Source organism: Ceratotherium simum, chromosome 18 (genome assembly GCF_057802395.1).
Source record: "Ceratotherium simum simum isolate JZ-2026a chromosome 18, ASM5780239v1, whole genome shotgun sequence".
Lineage (NCBI taxonomy): Eukaryota > Metazoa > Chordata > Mammalia > Perissodactyla > Rhinocerotidae > Ceratotherium > Ceratotherium simum.
Genome location: NC_141917.1, coordinates 44,667,189 through 44,687,034, shown reverse-complemented (window position 1 = coordinate 44,687,034; position 19,846 = coordinate 44,667,189).

Here is a 19,846-nt window from a genome sequence, read left to right as displayed (position 1 = left end):
TTAACCGAAAAGGGCCATGTAAAAGAGAAGGCCTAGACAAACACAGACTCCTTAAAGGGAAACTTAAATATATATACATATATATATATATATGCACACACACACATAATGTTTTATGACTGTTAAAGTACCAATAGTTTCACAGAACAGAAATAAGAAAAACCCAAAGCAACAGAGCATAAAAATGACACTTTACTTTCTTCTTCCCCCTCAGCACTATATCTTAACTTCATTGTAATTTTTCTTTAGGCATGTTAGTTTGCTAGGGCCACCATAACAAAATACCACAGATGGGGGGCTTAAACAACAGAAATTTATTTTCTCACAGTTCTAAAGGCTGGAAGTCCAAGATCAAGGTGTCGGCAGGTTTGGTTTCTTCTGGGGTCTCTCTCATTGGCTTGCAGATGGTCTACATTCTAGCTGTGTCTTCAGATGGCCCTTTCTCTGTGTGCATACACCCCTTATGTCACTCTTCTCTAATAAGGACATCAGTAACATTGGATTAGGGCCCACCCATGTGATCTCATTTAACCTTAATTACTTTAAAGACCCTATCTCCAAATACAGTCACATTCTGAGGTGTACTGGGGGTAAGGACTTTTACATACTAATTTTGGTGGCACACAGTTCAGTCCATAACATTAGGGTAGCCATGTTCTCACATGCATCAGCAACTTCAACCCCTCATCTATCTATCAATGAACAAAGTCTCCTTAGTAGATATAAAGTCAAATTTGAGATCCAGGAGTGCTTAGAGCTTACAAAAACAGTGGGGTAACTGACTATGCATGCAGCTCATTATATTTCAGAAGGTTTCCATATGAGCATCAAGTATTGATATCCAACCAGGAGTCAGTGAGGCACCAATCTGCTAAGTGGACACGATGCTCAGTTTATAATGGCATAGGTTGATAAATCCAGAAACAGAAAATTATAGGACAAAAAGCATTGAGCCATGCATTTACCATGGCAGGGACTGCATTTTCCCAAGTTCTCTACAAAGAGAGCTGCTCATGATAGACTTTCCCAGCAGAGATGATGGGAGCTTATGTGACCAGCAGGATTAGGCAAAAGGTTGAACTAATTGCGTCAAGTCAATATTATGAACACCATTAAGTCTAACAGATGCAGTGAAAGGGGATACAATCTGGCTAAAGCAATTAGGATTCATGTAGATGAGACTCGCAAGAATGAGATTCCTGCACCATGCCTTGTATGGCCTCATTCACTACCAAGAAGGCACAATCAGAATGCTCCAGGGTGGTGGTGGCTATGATGATGGAGTTAGATTGCTTGACTATGGCATGGAAACCTGAGAGTCCATGCTCCAATGATGGAGAAAACTCCATCTGTGCCTTCTTGCTATTACCAATATATATGCCATCAGCATAGATGTAAAACCAGCACTGGTCTCTCCATAAAGCTGTGGCAAACTAAGAAGCCTAACATCTGTGCAGTGGTCAAAAAAGTTTTAGACCAGGCCAGTGCTTTCCTTTTCAATGGTATAGTGCACATGCTTATAGACAAACGCAGGATCTTTCTTGCTGGGGTAAACTGGCCAGGGCGAGAGTCTTTGGTGGATGCCAGAGTGAACATCACCACTTGCAGTTGGTTCCAGGTCCACCAACACTGTTGCAAGCGGCAGGCTAAGGGAAAAAGTTGTCAAACATGTCTTCTCCTTCCGTAGCATCTTGTTCCTGGGAGCTTGGACTGCAGGCAGGATATCATATTTCAGCCAGCAGAGTTCTCAGCAGGGATTGTCAGAGTACCAGCTAGGCCAGCATGGGTAGAGTACTATTCACATATGGTGAATATTTGGAGTGATCGTCTTATTTAGAGGAGGCAAAATGAGTTGCAACATAAATTTCTCACCAACACAGCATTAAGAAGTCTCAAGAAGAAATTAGAGAAAAGGTGACATTTTAGATGTCTAATTTTCTGAACTTTCAGGAGAATTATGAATTTATTGGACCTGAATTAATGCTGCCCTCCACAGATTTTGGCCTTAGGAGATTCATGATATGACAATTTTCCTCAGTCTCGTATATTTTCAAATGGATTTTCTGATTCACAGGAAGTTAGCAATTGCCCCCCCACACCCACACTGCTTCTCCCCCCAGACACACATTGCCCTCTCTCCTCCCAATACACACTTCACCCAATTTTCTCTCCAAAATAACACTTCAGCAAATATTTCCAACTTAAATAGCTGCAGTAGAACCATTTGCAATGATATAATAATCACTTTCTATCTATGAAGCTGAAGATACTTTAAAAAATCATAGCAAATAGACCTTAATATTTCCATTACTCTGAAGAGTTTTATTCATCCCATAATAATTCTCTAATTAGTCATCCATTTCCATTTACTTAAAAAAGAGTCCCATAAATATGAATTTGAGAGAAATCCAGTGATGGTGGTTGTACCAGGATAATGATCCACTAATAAGAAGTGGAAGAAACCTGAAAGTCCTTGGATCTAATATTTAAGCGTGAGAAGTCATCTCCAGAGTTTCAGTCTTCGTATCTGTTCAGATATAAAAAGGAAAGGAAAGGGAACACAATGAAGCATGCAGGAAATGAAAACTGTGGTTGAGTGTGCATGGAAAGTCTTTTAAGGAGGCAATGATAAAAATCTAGAGCCGAATTCCGGTGAGGAATGGAAATGAATCTTGTGCAACCTGTGTTTCACTGCAATCCCTCAGTCTGAACATGCATCACCAAGATTGTGAGGATGCTGTCTCCAGTGACATCCCTGGTCTTTGTCTTAACCCATTTACCATCAGAAGCAATTCTTCCCTGGGCTTCCCACTTTTGACTAGAGAACATAATAACAATAGCAAGTATTGACTGTTAAATCACTATAGACAAGACACTATGCTAAGTACTTTACTTGCATGATCTCATTTAACCATCACAACAAACCTATGAGGTAGATAACCAAACTGTCTTCATTTAACAGACTGGGAGACTGAGGTTTAGAGAGGGTCAATAACTTGCCCAAATTCACACAGCTGGTGGCAGAACTAGGACTTGAATCCAGACCCATTATTGTATGATCCTGTAATGCCTGGAAAGAAGCATTTTGTTGCAGAGATTAAAAGTAAGGACATATATACAATACCTATGAGACTCGTTTATTCAGCATCTTACTGCCCTGATGATCCTTCCATTTTTGTAGACAATGTCATCAGTGACTTCAACAGTGTCTCCTTAAGTCGTCTATAAACAGGTTGCATTTAGTACCTTCCAGATGAAGCCTGCTTCTGTTCATGGTGATGATTTAACTAGAAACAGGTGTTTCCAGAATCTGTTATGAAAATTAGCCTTTATGCATTATCCTTACCGGTGTTCTCACTTTTTTATTTTTTGTTTGGAGACCTAACAGGATAATAACAGTGTTCTTAGGGTTGGAAATATTTCTTATAGCAGTTCCTTCTGTTGGAGGATTTCCCTGTAAAACTAGGGGCTGGGCCAGGCTATGATCCGTCTCCTGGGCATCTGCACTACGCTTCTGGGGCAGAGGAATAGATTGGAGGATTGCTGCCACGTTTTGTCTTAAGAAAAGGATGGGAGAATGGAGTATTTTGGGAGAGCACTGAAAACTCCATGAGGACAGAAACCCTTTGGTGCTCCTAGCACAGCGCCTGGCACAGAGGACACATTGCTCGGGGCACACACTTACTTGGACAGGCTCTCTTCTAGATGCTGAGGGCTCCACACAGTCCTCGCCCTTGAGAGGCTCACTGCCTGGAGAGGGCACTGATGAATAAGTAGGGAATCATGCTGAGTCATCATTGCACAAGGGCATTATGTGAGCACTCAGGAGGAGCGCCCCGTTCAGAGAAGACTTCTCAGAAAGTTCCATCTAGGCTGAGACCTAAAGAATGAGTGAAAGTCAACCAGAGACTGTAGGAAAGCACCCTCAAGGCCAGTGCTTCTCAAAATCTAGGGAGCTTTAAAAAAAGCCTGCTGCCTGAGGCCCCTGAGTGGAGATTCCAATGTAATGGGCTGAGTGTGGGCTTGGCACTGCGACTTGAACAGTTCTTCAAGTGACTTTAATACGTGGCTGAAGCTGAGAATCTGAGCTAGTGGCTCTCAATACTGGCTGCACTTTAAGGTCACCTGGGAAGCTTTCCAAGTCCACTGCCAGAGATTTCCAAGCAGTTTGTCTGGGACATGGTATCGCAAAAGACTCTCCAGGGCTGGGAATCACTGCATTAGGTGTTAGTGGCAACACATGCAAGTGCCAGAAACATAGAAAACAGCCAGTTCTGTGGCTGGGGCACAAGGAAGAGAAACAGGCCCTACAGGAGGGGGAGGGCCTAGATTAGGAGGAGACTTGTTAGCCAAATCGTGGCATTCGACCTTCATTTGGGGGATGATGGGTAGCGAGTGAGGGTTTTAAGAAAAGAAAGTAACTGTATAAAATTTCCTTTCAAAAGATTGGATGTAAGATGGAAGGCAAGGAGTGCCTTTGCTTGGAAGTAATCCATGGGCAGAATGATGGAGGCTTGGGATGTTGGGTGCAGGACTCAGATATTTTTGTCTCAAATCTCTTTACTTTTAGAGGGAGATGGAAAATCTGTTCTTTTTCTGTTTTTTTTTTTCTGTTCTTATTCAAGTGCTCTACAGAAAAGAAAAGCATCGTTCATCAGACTCTACAGGATCCCTACTTGGGGAAGGAGGGTGGAGGGTGAGAAAGAGGCTGTCTAGGAGAATCCTGAAGACGGAGAGCCCACAGCTCTCCTGAGGAGTCCAGACACCTCTGTGGAGAGAGTGAACAATTAGACTCCACTGTTTAGACAAGGCAGGGCAAAGACTGAGATGTTGCAAGAACTAAGCTCAAGAATTGTATTAATCATTCCCCTGGTGTGTGCTTAGCTTTAACGAATATCCTGGTTCTCTTCAGTATTTACTCTTATAAACTTGGCTCCTGGTGTTTTTCTTTGAGATTGTTTAGGAAATGAAGAGGTGATGGGGAGAGGATGCACATAGCTCTTTGTCTTTCCAGGGTGACTGGTGCTTCTGGGAAAATGGCCCCAAGCCTCGCATGATTCAGAAGTCTGAGAAAGGACTAGGCGGCCGCTCATGGGAAAATGATGGCTTGTCATCACTCAGCAAACAGATCATAAGAATAGAGCGTGAGGAACACCTACACACATCCCGAACACATCCTTCATGCGGGCGCTACCCCCAGGTGAGCCTGCTGAAATCAGCATAAATCAACACAGGACGCATTGTAGTCCTCTCCCTTCCTTAATTTACAGATGAAAAATGTCACAGCAGCTTGGCGCTGAAGGTGACTGATGCTGCTGAAATGTGCCTTTGGGCTCTTTGAGAGCCCTCTTCCCATGATATTAATATGAAGTAATTAAATATTAAACTATTTCAATAACTTTCTTCTTAAAATTGGGAAATTTTCATCAGTGTGAAGATGCTTCTGCTGATAAAAGAATCATTGTGGCCTTCAGATGTGGGATTCCTCATGGTCTAAGGGAGGCCAATAGAATCAAGAAGAACTCTTGGGGCCAGGGCATCAGAAATCCAGTCTACATTTTCCAGATGGGGTAAGACTCACTAGCTCTTTGCATTAAACTGTCAGCATGGCTCCTAAGTTTTTATGCTTACCTTAAACTCCCTTTATTAGGTCAAAAGACAGAGTGACTTGCCCTTTTAGTTTCTCTATTAAAAATAATTGACACCAGGGGACAGCCCGGTGGCGCAAGCAGTTAAGTGCATGCGTTCTGCTGTGGCAGCCCTGGGTTTGCTTGTTCGGATCCTGGGCATGCACCGATGCACCGCTTGTCAAGCCATGCTATGGCAGCGTCCCACATAAGGTGGAGGAAGATGGGCATGGATGTTAGTCCAGGGCCAGTCTTCCTCAGCAAAAAAGAGGAGGATTGGCAGATGTTAGCTCAGGGCCAATCTTCCTCCACCCAAAAAAATAATAATAATTGACACCATTTATTGATCTTCTATTTGCCATGTGCTTTGAAAACGTTCCTTCATTTAATCTTTCCAACAATTCTGCAGGGTAGTAGTATTATTTCCAGTCTTTTATGTTGAGAGTGAGGCTTGACTAGGTTGAATGACCTCCCCAGTGTCATGTACCCAATTAGTGGCAAAGCTGCATTGTGAGTCCAGGTCTACTTGGCTTTCCTTTATTATCTATTGTCTTTCCTATAGCACTTCAGTATCCCTCTCCTCTCCAGGAAACTGCGTCCCTGGAGCACAAGGCCAGGATATAATTTCAGTAACACTGTACTGCTCACAGAGTCAACCCCTTCCCCACAACTCAGCTTTACCTGACATAGTCTCCTGCATTCATCATCCCTTCCTTGATTCATTGTATATTTAATGACCAACTATTTTGATCCAAGCACTTGGAGAGAGTGATGAACACATTAGGGTCCCTGCTCTCATAGAGGTTGGTGTCTCGTGGGGTAAAAAAGACAGTGCATAGTAAAGAAATAAATATTTGAGATACATTCAGAGTGATGAGTGCTATGAAGACAATTGAAGAAGGAGAAATCATAGAAAAAGTTTTGGGTCAAGGGAGGTAAACTATGTGGTCAGAGAAGGCTTCTCTGATGAGTGACATTGAGCTGGGAAGGGAATGATGAGAAGGAACTAGTCATGTGAAGATCTGGGGAAAGAGGATTCCACACAAAAGGACCAGCACACACAAAGCATGAAGGCTGATGAAGGAGCCTGACGATTGTGCATCTGCTGCTTTCTCCCCTCAGAGAGACAAACATTTCCTGAATGCTTAATATAAGGCAGTCATTGTTCACTCAAAATTATATAGCTGTGCCAAATTCTAAACCATTTCCTATTTGAAATCTACTAAGATTATGATACTGACAACTATGACATACGAAGGAGTTAGACTCTAGGAAAAAAGAAAATTTGTGGCTAGTATTTTTGAGTGATGTCTATGTTACCACCACTATATTATATCCCTTTCTATATATTATCTCATTAATCCTCATTTAATAGTAGTGACCATTATTACTCTTATTTTGGAGATGAAGAAATAAGGCCTAGAGAGGTTGTATCAGTTTGCTGGGGCTGCCATAACAAAGTACCACAGACTGGGTGGCTTAAACAACAGAAATTTATTTTCTCACGGTTCTGGAGTTCTCCATTATGGTAAAGCATCCAAGTTGTCAAGGGGTGAGGACTGTTTCCCTGTACCTTGGGGGTCTTAGCTCTGAAAAGTGGACATCAACAGAAAGTTATCCACTCATACTTCTCTTGTGCTACTCTGCGGACCTTCCCGTAAATACAGCCCTGGCCAGACCCCGTGCTGGCAGGTCAGGGTATGCACGGTCATGCTTGAGTTCTCAAAGGGAATGCAACACGCTCTGCGAGCCTCTCTACAAACAAAAAATAACTAACTTCACTCTGAGTGTTCAATGAATGGAGGGACATGACCTACTTACTTTCTCGTATGTTTTGCTGTGGCAAATGAGTTTAATCACTTCATACAGTAGGAAGCTTTGAGTGGGGATTACATTTAGGTAAAAGTTGGAGGACAAAGTAATCAGATAGATATACACATTAGAACAATGTCTGCAGGTCTTCTCCATGACACCACATTTATTCACATAGGACTTTTCAGTCTGAAAAGCTGTCATGGGTATTGTCTCACTTGTGCTTTGCAACAAGCTCTGGGCCATGGCTGGGTGGGTATTGTGTGTTGTGTTAATGATATTCCTGCTTCCTGTTGGAGGATGCTGAGGCTCTGCGGGAAATAGTGACCCTTCAGGTCACTGGTCCAGATCCAGCTGGCAGGTTCTGAAGCAGAGATTAGAACCCCCGGCTTCTGATTCCCATTCTTGCGCTCCAATGATTCCCAGCTTCTGCTCCAATGCTCGACTCTCCTCTGCTCTGCAAAGACAAGTTTGCTGTCATAATGCCTATGCTGAGCAACACTGGAAAGTCACCCACGTAGAAACAGGTCTTCGCTCCTCTATGGGAACACTAACCCATTGCAGGGCTGACACCGTCCCTTCTTTCAGGTGTCCTTCTCAAGATCACCTTCTTAGAGAACATTTTGGTGACTCTCCTCTCAAAAGTAGCCTCCCACTCCAACCCCACACCCAGTTGTGTTTTATCACATTGTCCTGTTATTTCCTTTACGGTGCTTGTTCTATTTGTATAATTACCTTGTTCTGTGTTTGTTTAGTTGTTTGTTATCTGTCTCCTCCGTGACACAGCAGGTTTCATCAGGAGAGGGAGCTTGGGAATCTTGCTCCCTGCTCTGCCCCCAGCATGCCCAGTGGCACACAGTAGGTGTTCAATAATGACACCAGCTAGGGAAATAGGACAAATGCTACAATGGAAAGTCATTCTAAGGCTCACAAAGAGGGAAGGAGGAAATTTCACATCCTGGCTGAACCTCTTACTCTCTATTTGGTCTTGAGAAACTTATTTTAACCTCTGTTATGGGCTGAATTTTGTCCTCCCCCAAATTCCTATGTTGAAGTCCTAATCCCCAGTATGGCACAATGTGACTGTATTTGGAGATAGGGTCTTTACAAAGGTAACTAAGTTAAAATGAGATCATTAGGGGGGCTCTAATCCAATATGACTGGCATCCTAATAAAAAGAGGAAATTGGGACACAAACACGTACAGAGGGAAGACAACGTGAAGATAACAGCAAGAAGGTGGCCATCTACCAGGCGAGGAGAGAGTCCTCAGAAGAAACCAACCCTGCCAAAGCCTTGATCTAGGACTTCCAGCCTGAGAAAATAAATTTCTGTTGTTGAAGCCGCCAGTCTGTAGTACTTTGTGATGGCAGCCCAAGGAAAGTGATACAAGCTCTCTAAGCCTTATTTCTTCATCTCTAAAATAAGGATAATAATGGGCACTATTACTAAATGAGGATTATTGAGATAATACATAGAAAAGGACATAACATAGTGACATTAACATAGATATCACTCAAAAATACTAGCCACAAATTTTCTACTTTCTTCCTAGAATCTCACTCCTTCATATGTCATAGTTGTCAGTATCATAATCTTAGTAGATTTCCAATATGAAATGGTTTAGAATTATGCACACCTATATAATTTTGAAGTAACACAATAACTGCCTTATATTAAGCATTCAATAAATGTTTGTTATGTGAAGAATGAATGAAATAATTTGCACACATAATAGATATACTGATCTCTATTCTCTTGGTAAGTAATTCCCTCCTAGCTTTATAACAGATAGAGGCACCTATCTCGTGCAGAGGGGAAATTCCCATTGAAATGAACACAGCAAATCTACGTCATCACCGTACATGTACGTTTAGTTGTGACTCAAACCACTCATCTATGAGAAGAAAATAATTTCTAATTCCTTTCTGGAGCAAGATTATGCTTATGAGTCAAGCCTTGCTTTGTCTAAATTTTACTTCTTTCTCCCAGGAGAAAACTCAAACTCCTAGAAATTTCAAGGACAGCCGTTTACCAACAGACTAACAAAGAAGCTGGGCCTTTCCCAGCCCGCTCCTTCCTGGAGTCGGTTCCTGCTTCTCAAAGGTCTGCTCTGTCTAATGCCAGCACAGCCACCTCCACACACTCACGCCCTGCATTTCCTGTTGGTAGTGTCCGTTGGAGTAACTGGTCACATGGATGAAACAACACACACACACACACACGCACACACATACACACACACATACTCACACACACGCACTCAGATACATATTTGTCAGAGGAAGGAAACCTGGGGATTGGAAAGGCCCCTTAATTTATGGTAAACACACATTGTTATTATTAACTTATCTTTATCATCATTTGAGACTATTTCCATAGGGCAGTTTCTACCTCCTCGGGTACCCTACATTGCCTTGTGGATATACTTCTAGATTTAGAAGCTCTTTGCTAGTTCCCTGTCCATCACCAAAGAGAATCTGCATTTTCCAAATCTCACATTAATTAGAAGTGCCTGTAGGAGGGGCCGGCCCAGTGGCGTAGCAGTTAAGTGCGCGCCCTCCGCTGCGGTGGCCCGGGGTTTGCAGGTTTGGATCCCGGGCGCGCACCAACGCACCACTTGTCAAGCCATGCTGTGGCGGCGTCCCATATAAAGTGGAGGAGGATGGGCATGGATGTTAGCCCAGGGCCAGCCTTCCTCAGCAAAAACAGGAGGATTGGCATCGGATGTTAGCTCAGGGCTGATTCCTCACACAAAAAAATAATTAAAAAAAAAAGAGGTACCTGTAAGAGAAGGTGATCAGATAAAATCCATGAGCTCATAGAATCCTTCCTGACCTAGAACACTCTTTTTTTTTTTTCCATAAGGAGAGGAAGAACCGGCTAGAAGAGAGGAAGTACTTTTTTTTCTTGGCAATTGACAGCATGTAGGTTGACACGGTGTACCCAGCCAAGCTGTCATTTCCTTTCAGAAAATGCTGAAGTTAGATTCAGATGTACTGAAGGAATATGGGAAGCATTTGATCATCTTTTTATTCCCTTATCACATATGATAGCTTTCAAATACCCTCCTGCAAAGACTTAAATACATTCAATGGGCAAGTCATTGTCAATTCCAAACAAGAGACCAAAAGCTGGTTTCACTTATTTATTTTGTTTAGTTTGTTGTGTTAACATCAGATTATTAACGATACATTTCTCATTTCCTTTGTTTGTATTTTATTAGAACACTAATTACTGTTATTTCTATTATTACCACTCTTTATAATAACGTCTTACCTCTAAATGCAGTCTTTCGTTCTGAAATATTCCAAAGCTATTTACAACCTATTAAGCAAATTAGACATGGGCCTCAATTCACTCTCCCCAAAAACGTACCCACTTCCTGCAGTAAAACCCGGCAGCTGTAGAACTACATGCCCAGCCCAGCCTGTGATGGCATTAGGATAGAAGGGGCTGGCTAATGCATACTCCAGCCACCCACCACTAGGCATGGTGCTAACAGGCCGTGAGAGATCAGTAGAACAAAGGTCTTTTTTGAATTGCAGGCCTTGATCAAAAGCATAAAGAGAGAGAAAGATGATTTGTCTTATCCTCTGGATCCACGCCTAAATTAGTTAGAGGTGCAAGTTGAAAAATCTGGTATTTCTACAAATGTTAAAGGGGAAAAAAATTCTTGAAGATTAAGAGAGAGTTAGTATGTTTAAGTTAGAGAGTTAACACTGTTGAGGCATTGAGCCTTGAAGATCCATTTGCACTGAATCTAAATTCCTGTTTTTTCCATGTTCACTTTTACTATTCACCCTCTACGATGAGAATATCGAGACCTCTTGGAACCCCATCCAATTTTATGTGTTGTCTTTTGTCCCCCAGACTGTTGATCTGACCACTATTAACTTTTTTTGGCTTTCAAATTCAACCACATGGCCTTTTTCTGCAAGGCCACACAGAGAGAGTCTCCTGGACTTGGAAGAATCTTAGCAGAAGGAATGTAAGCTAATCATCTCTTTCTCCAACATTTCTCTACTGTTCTGAATTGGGAGAAAAGTGAGTTCTTTGTCACAGATGTATTTTTGAGAGTCTGGGTGGACAGCAGGAGTAATCCACCTGTTTCTCCATTGTCCTCACCCATACGCCATAACAATCCTTCTACGAACAATCTGAATTCTCCTTCTGAGCAAGGCCCCGGTAGTCCCAGCCCAGCCGCCATCCTACTGTCACACATGATAGGCCCAGAGAGGACCAAATCCTCTAGGCTCCAAATGACACTAACTATACTCACTCCCTCCATATCCAACTCTTCCTTCTGCTACTGCTCAACCTTTTATCATGGAACAACTTCTCTGGGGGAGAGGATCTCGGCCAGATTTCAGTTTCCTTATCAAGTCTGGGGCAAATGTTCCTGGACTGCATTGATAGTGTAGCTTAATTAGAATATCATGGATTATGGGCCTGAGCTTTAGAAAACAAAACAAGAAACACTCCTCTGAAATCTGATTTAGGCTTCTAGTCATCTTTGATAACGACTCTCAATGAAGTCTTAAATCCATTTAGCTATGCTACTAAATGTGTTAGAAAACTAGAAAAACACTGGCACCAGAATTTGTTCCTTAAGGTATTTATTTTTGAGTTGGAGGGAGAGATAGTCTAAGGGAAAGCAGATTTACAGCTGATGAATACACTTTGTACTTACCTATTTCCAGGATGTGTCCAGGTAGACTGATTTTTCTACATGCAAATTAAGTCAGCTGTCATAAAGAAGAGATTACTATATCACGCACCAAAATTCGAATTCCTTTTTATGCCATTTAATCATGGTATAATCCTTTGTAATATGCAAAATAGTTAAAAGGATTACGTCTATCCAGAAGTCTGTGGAAAACTCATCGTAAATTTTCAGGGTGATGGTATAAGTGCAGTTAAATATGACTCCAGCAGCTGACTTGATGATAGATTGCCATGGGCTATGTTAACCAAACTTTAGAATTATCCAAATGTCTGTAGAATCCCAACCCTTTAGGGCTAGAATACTGCAGAATTTCTATTTGTGAGTTGGATTTGATGATGTAGAAAGACTTGTGTTGGCATTAGTTATTCTATTTTGCCTGAGAGAAGGAAGGCAATGAAACATTAAAAAATAATTTGCTGGGGCCAGCCTGGTGGCATAGTGATTAGTTCCCGTGCTCAGCTTTGGCAGCCCGGGGTTCACAGGTTCGTATCCCGGGCGCGGACCTACGTGCTGCTTATCAAGCCATGCTGTGGCAGATGTCCCACACACAGAGGAAGATGGGCATGGATGTTAGCCCAGGGCCAATCTTCCTCAGCAAAAAGAGGAGGATTGGCAACAGATGTTAGTTCAGGGCTAATCATCCTCACCAAAAAAATAAATGAATAATTTGCTGATTCTAAAGTCCTGCAAATCCCCACAGATTATTGCATCCATGGATTGGCATCACTGGATTTTCCACAGTCAGAACTTTGACAGACTAGAAAGAAGTTTGAGACATCCGCCCTTTGTACCAGACCTCAAGATACCTCTATGATTAGCTGAATGACCCCAGAATCTTCCCTTGGCAATGGAAAATATTCCAAGATTTCTGTTCTTATCCAGATGTTGGAGTGAATATGTGGAGTTGTTGATTTATGAGATTAAGACATTTTCAGGAATGCTCTTTATCGTACAACTGCCTGGCCTTACAGCTAAAACAGCATCATCTCATCCATTTGCACCAGAGGAAGAGTGTGTAAGCCGAAGCCAGCTGGACCACAACCCGCACAGCTTCCTGTTTTGTTGACTCAATGCCACAGGCATGCTGTGATTCATTTGGCTTCTCACCTGGCTATTGACTCTATTAGAGAGGCCCATGAAGTTGGACATTAAGGGTTTTCCCTGAGGAAAGTTTGCTCTGACAGAAATATGGTTCTCAAAACATTAATTTAGAAACCTAAGGTAAAAGTATTAATAACACAAGAGAGAGATGAGAAAGTGCTTGGGGACAAAATGTTGTATTTTAAATTTTCCCAGAATATTATATACCCTCTTCTCATTTTTAAATTATAAATAAACATATATCATCAAAAATTAACAAAGGAAATGAGCTTCAATAGAACAAATTGGTTAGGAGAAAATCATTTTTCTCTGCTTTAAATAGAGGGCAAAATGGAGTTCCTCTTGCATGTCATATTCTGTGCTGAAAGAGAAGAGAAGCTTTAAAAAATCATCTTGGAAAACATGGGTAGAGTCCCTACCTTGGGTGTCTTTATACATGATTCATGTACAAAACAAGAACTGCAGGGATAGCAGGGAGCTGCAGTAAAAATCAAACCAACCTGTGTAGCCAGAGTAACAATTCTGTGATGGTTTTGTTGCACAAGCAGAGCTCTGGGTTTTAAGGAAAGTAAGTTATTTTCTGCTAGAAATCAGATGTTTAAATAAGTACCTGATGTTGGGCTTGGGAAGGATGAGAAGAATATTGGAACATATATACTAAAAAGAAAAAGGTAGGGTCAGACAGTTGAGAGGGTTCAAAGCCAGAATATAGAAGAAATAGTACTGTGAGAAAGAATAAACAGGTGAGTTTCCTGGATGGCTTCTCAGATAGGAAATAGCATCTTGCTTTAACTGCCAATAGAAGAATGAGCCAGAGGAAGTATATGTGCCTAAGAATCAGAAAGAAGTAAAATGGATGATATGGAAATCCAGAAACCCCTCCTCGGCTACCTTATCTGTGTTTCCAAATGAACTCAAGCTCTAAAGTTGGAGAAAGAGATTAAGTGGTGGGGTAGCTCATGGAGCCTTTGATGGAAACATACTTGAGATAAAAGTGATATATGGAATGTACATGTGAAGAATACTGTCTAATTGAACGAATGCTGTTATGAGATTCCTTTGAAAACTATTTCAAATAATGAAAGACCCAGTACACACAGGTAATGATAAAAAACAAAGGTACGTTGTATTTTTCAATTTTATCTTCTCATTACTTCCTACTTTTCACAAAGTTATTCTCTCTGAAGGCCTTTCCTGTAGCAGAAAGAATTTGCTAGAATTTACTGGGACCACTTGCCGACATTCCTGTGTCAGAGTCTCTCAAACCCCAGTGATCTTTTTATTTTTCAATTTGCAAAAGGTAACTCTGTGGGTATGAGAGAGTGAGACAGAGAGAGAGGCAGGGAAAGAATAAAATGGAGAAGGAAGGAGGGAAGAAAACACAAAACACATTCCAGTGGGAGAACAGAGAAAGCACACCTGGGGGCCATCAGCCTCACCCGGGCAGCATCTTTCTTCACCCTGAAGGAACTCTTTCTTCTCTTTCCATTTCCATTCTGTTTGTTTCAAGATACATGACAACCAACATCCAAGGAAAATGAAAGATTTTTAGAGAACTTAGAGTCTTAAAATTTAAATTTGATATGTGTATATTACTTATTCTTCAGAGAAGCACACTAATTGAGCTTATTAAGAATTTTTTTGTTGCCTTCCATATGCAAAAAGCATAAAATGTGCATAGAGGACTTGTATTTCTAAGAGTTGTAAAACTCCATTTCTTATATAGTCCAAGTCTACATAAAAGAAACTATTGAAATCAGTTATTATGTAAGTTATATAATAGTGTCACGTGTCAACCAATTGGTGCCTTAGTTCTATGACTCGTTCTTTCATGATTATTTAGAATTTATAAAGCTGACTTTGCACAATTTAACATGCTCGTGCCTTTTCTATTACATTGCTGACTATAAATTAGTGGTTCCCAAGGGAGAGAGAGAGCCACATGTACTCGAAACAGCTCCTCAGGTTCCCCTGCCCCCATCTTCAGCAAAGGTGTTTACATTCCAAAGTGATACATTTCATGTATTACCCTGCTCTGGATCATATCTGGAAGCCATAATCTCCACTTATCACTAAAAATTCAAACTTTCTGATGGAATATTATCTTCCTCTTCTCCATTCCCCCTTTGATGATGGTGTTGAAATTAAAAGTGGACGAGCAAAGGAGAATAATTTTAAATTGCTTTATTGTTCTATTTATGGAAATTTGCCTAATAAAAATTCTGTTAGAATCGGCTTCTGGAGATTGAGAACCAATTATTTTTAGAGAAGAATCTCTTTGTTCCAAAACAAGCCAAACATTCATTAAGAAAATCATTAAATGAGAACTTTATTTAGTCAAAGAGTAAAATAAAGCAAATTCCTACCCGTTGCTCTTTGAGAACATAAAGTGTCCGTAAACCTATATACAGATACTGCAGAATAATGTATGAAATGTTTAGTTTTATAATGAAAATTGGAAAGTACTTTATTATTAGATAAAACATTTCCTCAAATATGCATGTAAATTGGACTGTCAGTACCCTACAAAAAAGTCAAGAGAAATCATCAAGGCTTTGAGTCCACTATTGTAATTGCTTTTCCTGGGTAGGAAAGTTCTACCTGTATATTGTAGATGGACATATAAGATTCTAATGCAGGGAATCCCTGTTAATCATCCAGGGCCAAATGAAGAGGAAATGTCGTCTATGATGGGCAGAGGAAGGGGAGTCTCTAGACTCTCAATTATGAGAATAAAGATTTCTTTTTGGTCCAGGAGAGAAAGCTAACCCTTCCACCTGGTCTTTGGACAGGAACTCTGAGACTAATAAGACGTTAACAGTGTTGAAATTCCAAACTTGCAATAAAAATGTGTTCAACAGCATACGTTGGTTTACTTGGGCATTTGAATTATTAAAGGTGAAGATAGTCTCTGTGCTAAGAGCAACTTGGCACCAAGAGAGGAAATATCCGGGACAAGCCATTCGCCTGACTGCATCAGGTGACCTGGAAATCTCTGGGGTCACAAACTTTTAGAGCCATCATAGCAGCATGGAATTGGTGGGACAATCTAGAAGTCATTCTCAGTCCCCTTTCTATGCTTTATCCAGGTCTAATCACAACCACCTCTCAAACATACCCTCATGGGTCCACAATTCAAGTCCCCTTGAGTCTCACCTAGATTACTATCAGAGCCCTTAACTGCTCACCCAGCTTCCAAACTTCCAGCTACAATCCATGCTCCATACAGATGAATCTTCTAAAGCTATTAATCAAATCATGCCACTCCCCTAGTTTCAAGGCTCCAACGATTTCCCATCACAAGAACACTAAAACCCAAATCGCCACCAGGTTCTAGAGGATCTGTCCCTGCTCCTGCTCTCTCTCTCACCCTCAGTCATGTACTCCAGCCAAAGGGGCTTTCTTTCTGGTAATTCAGACCTCAGCTCAAATACCCTGCTCTCAGAAAGCCCTGACCTGACTACTCTGTCACTGTTCATCACATCGCCCAAATTTAATTCTGGCATAGTGCTTACATTTCCTTGTTATTTATTCATTGGATATTTGTTTATTGGTCGCCCTATGGGTTTCTTGGGTTATTGACTGCTTCTCCCAACTAGAATGCAAGCTCTGTGAAAGCAGGGCATTATCTTTCTCCCCAATGCCTGGAACAGTGCCTGGCATGTAGTGAGTAAGTGCTCAATAAGTATCAGTTGTGTTATATGTGAGAATTCCTTGGGGATTGCCAGACATTGTTTCAGAAGAGAAATCATATAGGACTCCTGCCATTTTGAGAAAGTAGGGAAATCAGAATCATTATGGTTTAAACTTCAAAATAAATGTCTCTTTAGTTTGTATTCCTATCTGATAAAAGTAGGACATACTAGATAATCATATAATACCAAAAGTTATTTTTAAATATTTAAAGTTACAGCCTTTTTTGCTCTCTTTTCCTTGATAGATAATATAGACCTGATCATACCAAATTCCTTTCTACTTAACATTCAAAGCCCTAGTCCATTGTCATCTCTGCCCTATCTCCTTCTGACAAGGAGTCACTTCCTATTCTGAACTCCTAAAATACTCCATGCATTACACTTTTACAGCAATGATTGCAGTACCTTGTGAGTGAGTGTTTGCAGGCCTGCCCTCCCTATTACCACTGGCTCTTAGAAGGTAGATTGTCCATGCTAGTCACATCCATATTCTAGCACCCAGAATTGAATCCATTACCTGATAGCTGTTTTATATGATTTCAAAATGAATCAATAAAGAAAAGAAGGCTGATATTTATAATATAAAATATAATTTTGTGGGGTTTTAAATAAACATTATGTTGTAATTTGAGATGCTCCAGAAAAGATGGTATAGAGTTGATTGAATTCTTTTACAGTAGGCTTTGCCAAAGCATTACTCAAAAAATGTATTTTATTTCATATCATTACGTTTTTAGTGCAACGTTAACTAATTAGTATATGATTGATTTTACTTACTTGCCCAATTGCATTTAAATTGGTTAAAATTAATCCAATTACTTTAATAATATAACTCTGGCCAAGTCTGAATATAAAACATTTGAAGCAATGATTACAATATATTTCAGGAAGAAAATCTGAACAGCAAGGAGCCAGCTAATCCCACAATATATTTCAAGGAAAAACTTCAGTCTAACCATAGATTTATTCATCTGTGATTTTTTTTAATTGTACTATGTATATTCCCAGGAATATTATTCTCTGGAGTCAGTTCTGATTTCAGCCGGGGACAGAGTTTCAAATCATGAGATTTCTGGAAGAGATTAATTTATAATTCTTCTAGGCTGGACAGCATGTCTAACAGATTTCAGTGATAGATTGATGCACCCGCAGCCTCTTTAGAGGAGCAACTCTAGATGGTTAAAGGCCTCAAGCCCTTTGGAAATTTAACCATCCCATGTGAATTTCTTTTTCCTAGAGCAGACTGTCAAATTGACATAACTCTGGGTGGTGATGAGTGAGAAGAAAACCCAAGACCGGCCCAAAGGAGCAGTTGCTTCCTTTATCTTCTATGATACCAGCTCTTTCTACTCTTCATCACTGACAGGGGCACTAGAGCACATACAAAATGCAGCCACCTCCTTATCTCTGTGCCTCTGTCTCCTTAATTCGATGCTGAGCGTCATGAGGACATATACTGTTTCCTAATCACCTCTGTATCCCTAGCACCTAGCCATGCACATAGCACATAGCACATGCCTAAAAAATATTTATTGCACTGAACAAAATCAGGAGCAGGGTTTGTTTTCACAAGGTTTCCGGATGTCTGCTTCTTCCCTGCCACCAAAGGATCCTCTAGCAACGTCTCTCATTTCTTCTCTCTCCTGTTGGCTGTTCTTAGGCTTTATGTAGGAGTTTGAGAGTTCCAGCACCTGCTATAGATTAAGAGTATTACCAAGCCATAAGGGCGTGGGGGGGAGCCCACTTGTTTAAAAAGGCCCATTTTAGATGAATAATACAAGAGAAACAATTATTCGGAAAAAATAATAATGACTCAACCAAGAGGACTGGTTTGTCTCTTAAATGAAGAGGCACTTGAGTGAGATAAACATTGCCATGGGCAAGAGATCCTGCTTCCTGTTGCTAGGCAGAAATCAAATTGGCTTTAGTCAGATGACAGCTTAAATTTCCTAGTTGCCTCAGATGCTTATTCCAGATAAGCTGAAAAGAAAGAGCATGGGGCAATGGAGAATTGGGCTGCCCCCAACCCATGAAATATGTCTACTGTGGTTGTTATCTGATTATCCTGGAGAAAGTCTCTTGGAGAACCTGAGTTAGCAATAGCTGGAAACAAAATGAGATCAAATGAGACTGAGAACCAGAACAACAATAAGAAAAGCACTTGATTACATTGTGATTAGACTATTAAGACAAGGTTGACCTGTTAGACCGTGAACAAAGCTGGTAAAGAATGATCAGGGCCATGGGAAGGACAGCCTCCTGGCAAATCAGCAAGTTCTCCAAGAATAATGAAAGGAAGCATTTAAAGCAACTTAAGAGGCCCTGAGCTTGAGTGGAATACCACGGGTCTGGAATCAGACCCACCTGTCTTTGGGATCCTAATCCTATCCAGCTAAGAAGTTCCTTAACCACTCAGGGCAAGAATGACTCATTTCTTAACTACTAAGGGCAAGTTTCTTAAGCTCTCTGAGCCTTAGATTCCTCATCTCTAAAATGGAGACAAAAACTTGATCATCATCTCTCTTCCTAGAAAAATGCATATATACAAAAACTTTGCAGGTACATTAAGAGGTTCAGAAATATTGTGCAGCCCATTTAGTGTCTTGAGAGTAAAAACATCTACTTAAAATTTTTATGACCTTGAGATAAATCTTCTATTTCACAGAGCTTTTCTAAATGGAAGATTCATAATGATGAAAGGACTATCAAGATATTCTATTATTTATCAGTTGGAATTTTCTTGTAACCAGCATCTCTATGCTTCAACAGTACATTAATAATTGTTATAATGATAACCATGCTCAACATTTTGCAAAGCATGGCCCAAAATCAATTTGTTTGTGTCAAAGTTACCTTAGTTGCTTGTTTAGAAATCCAGAACTC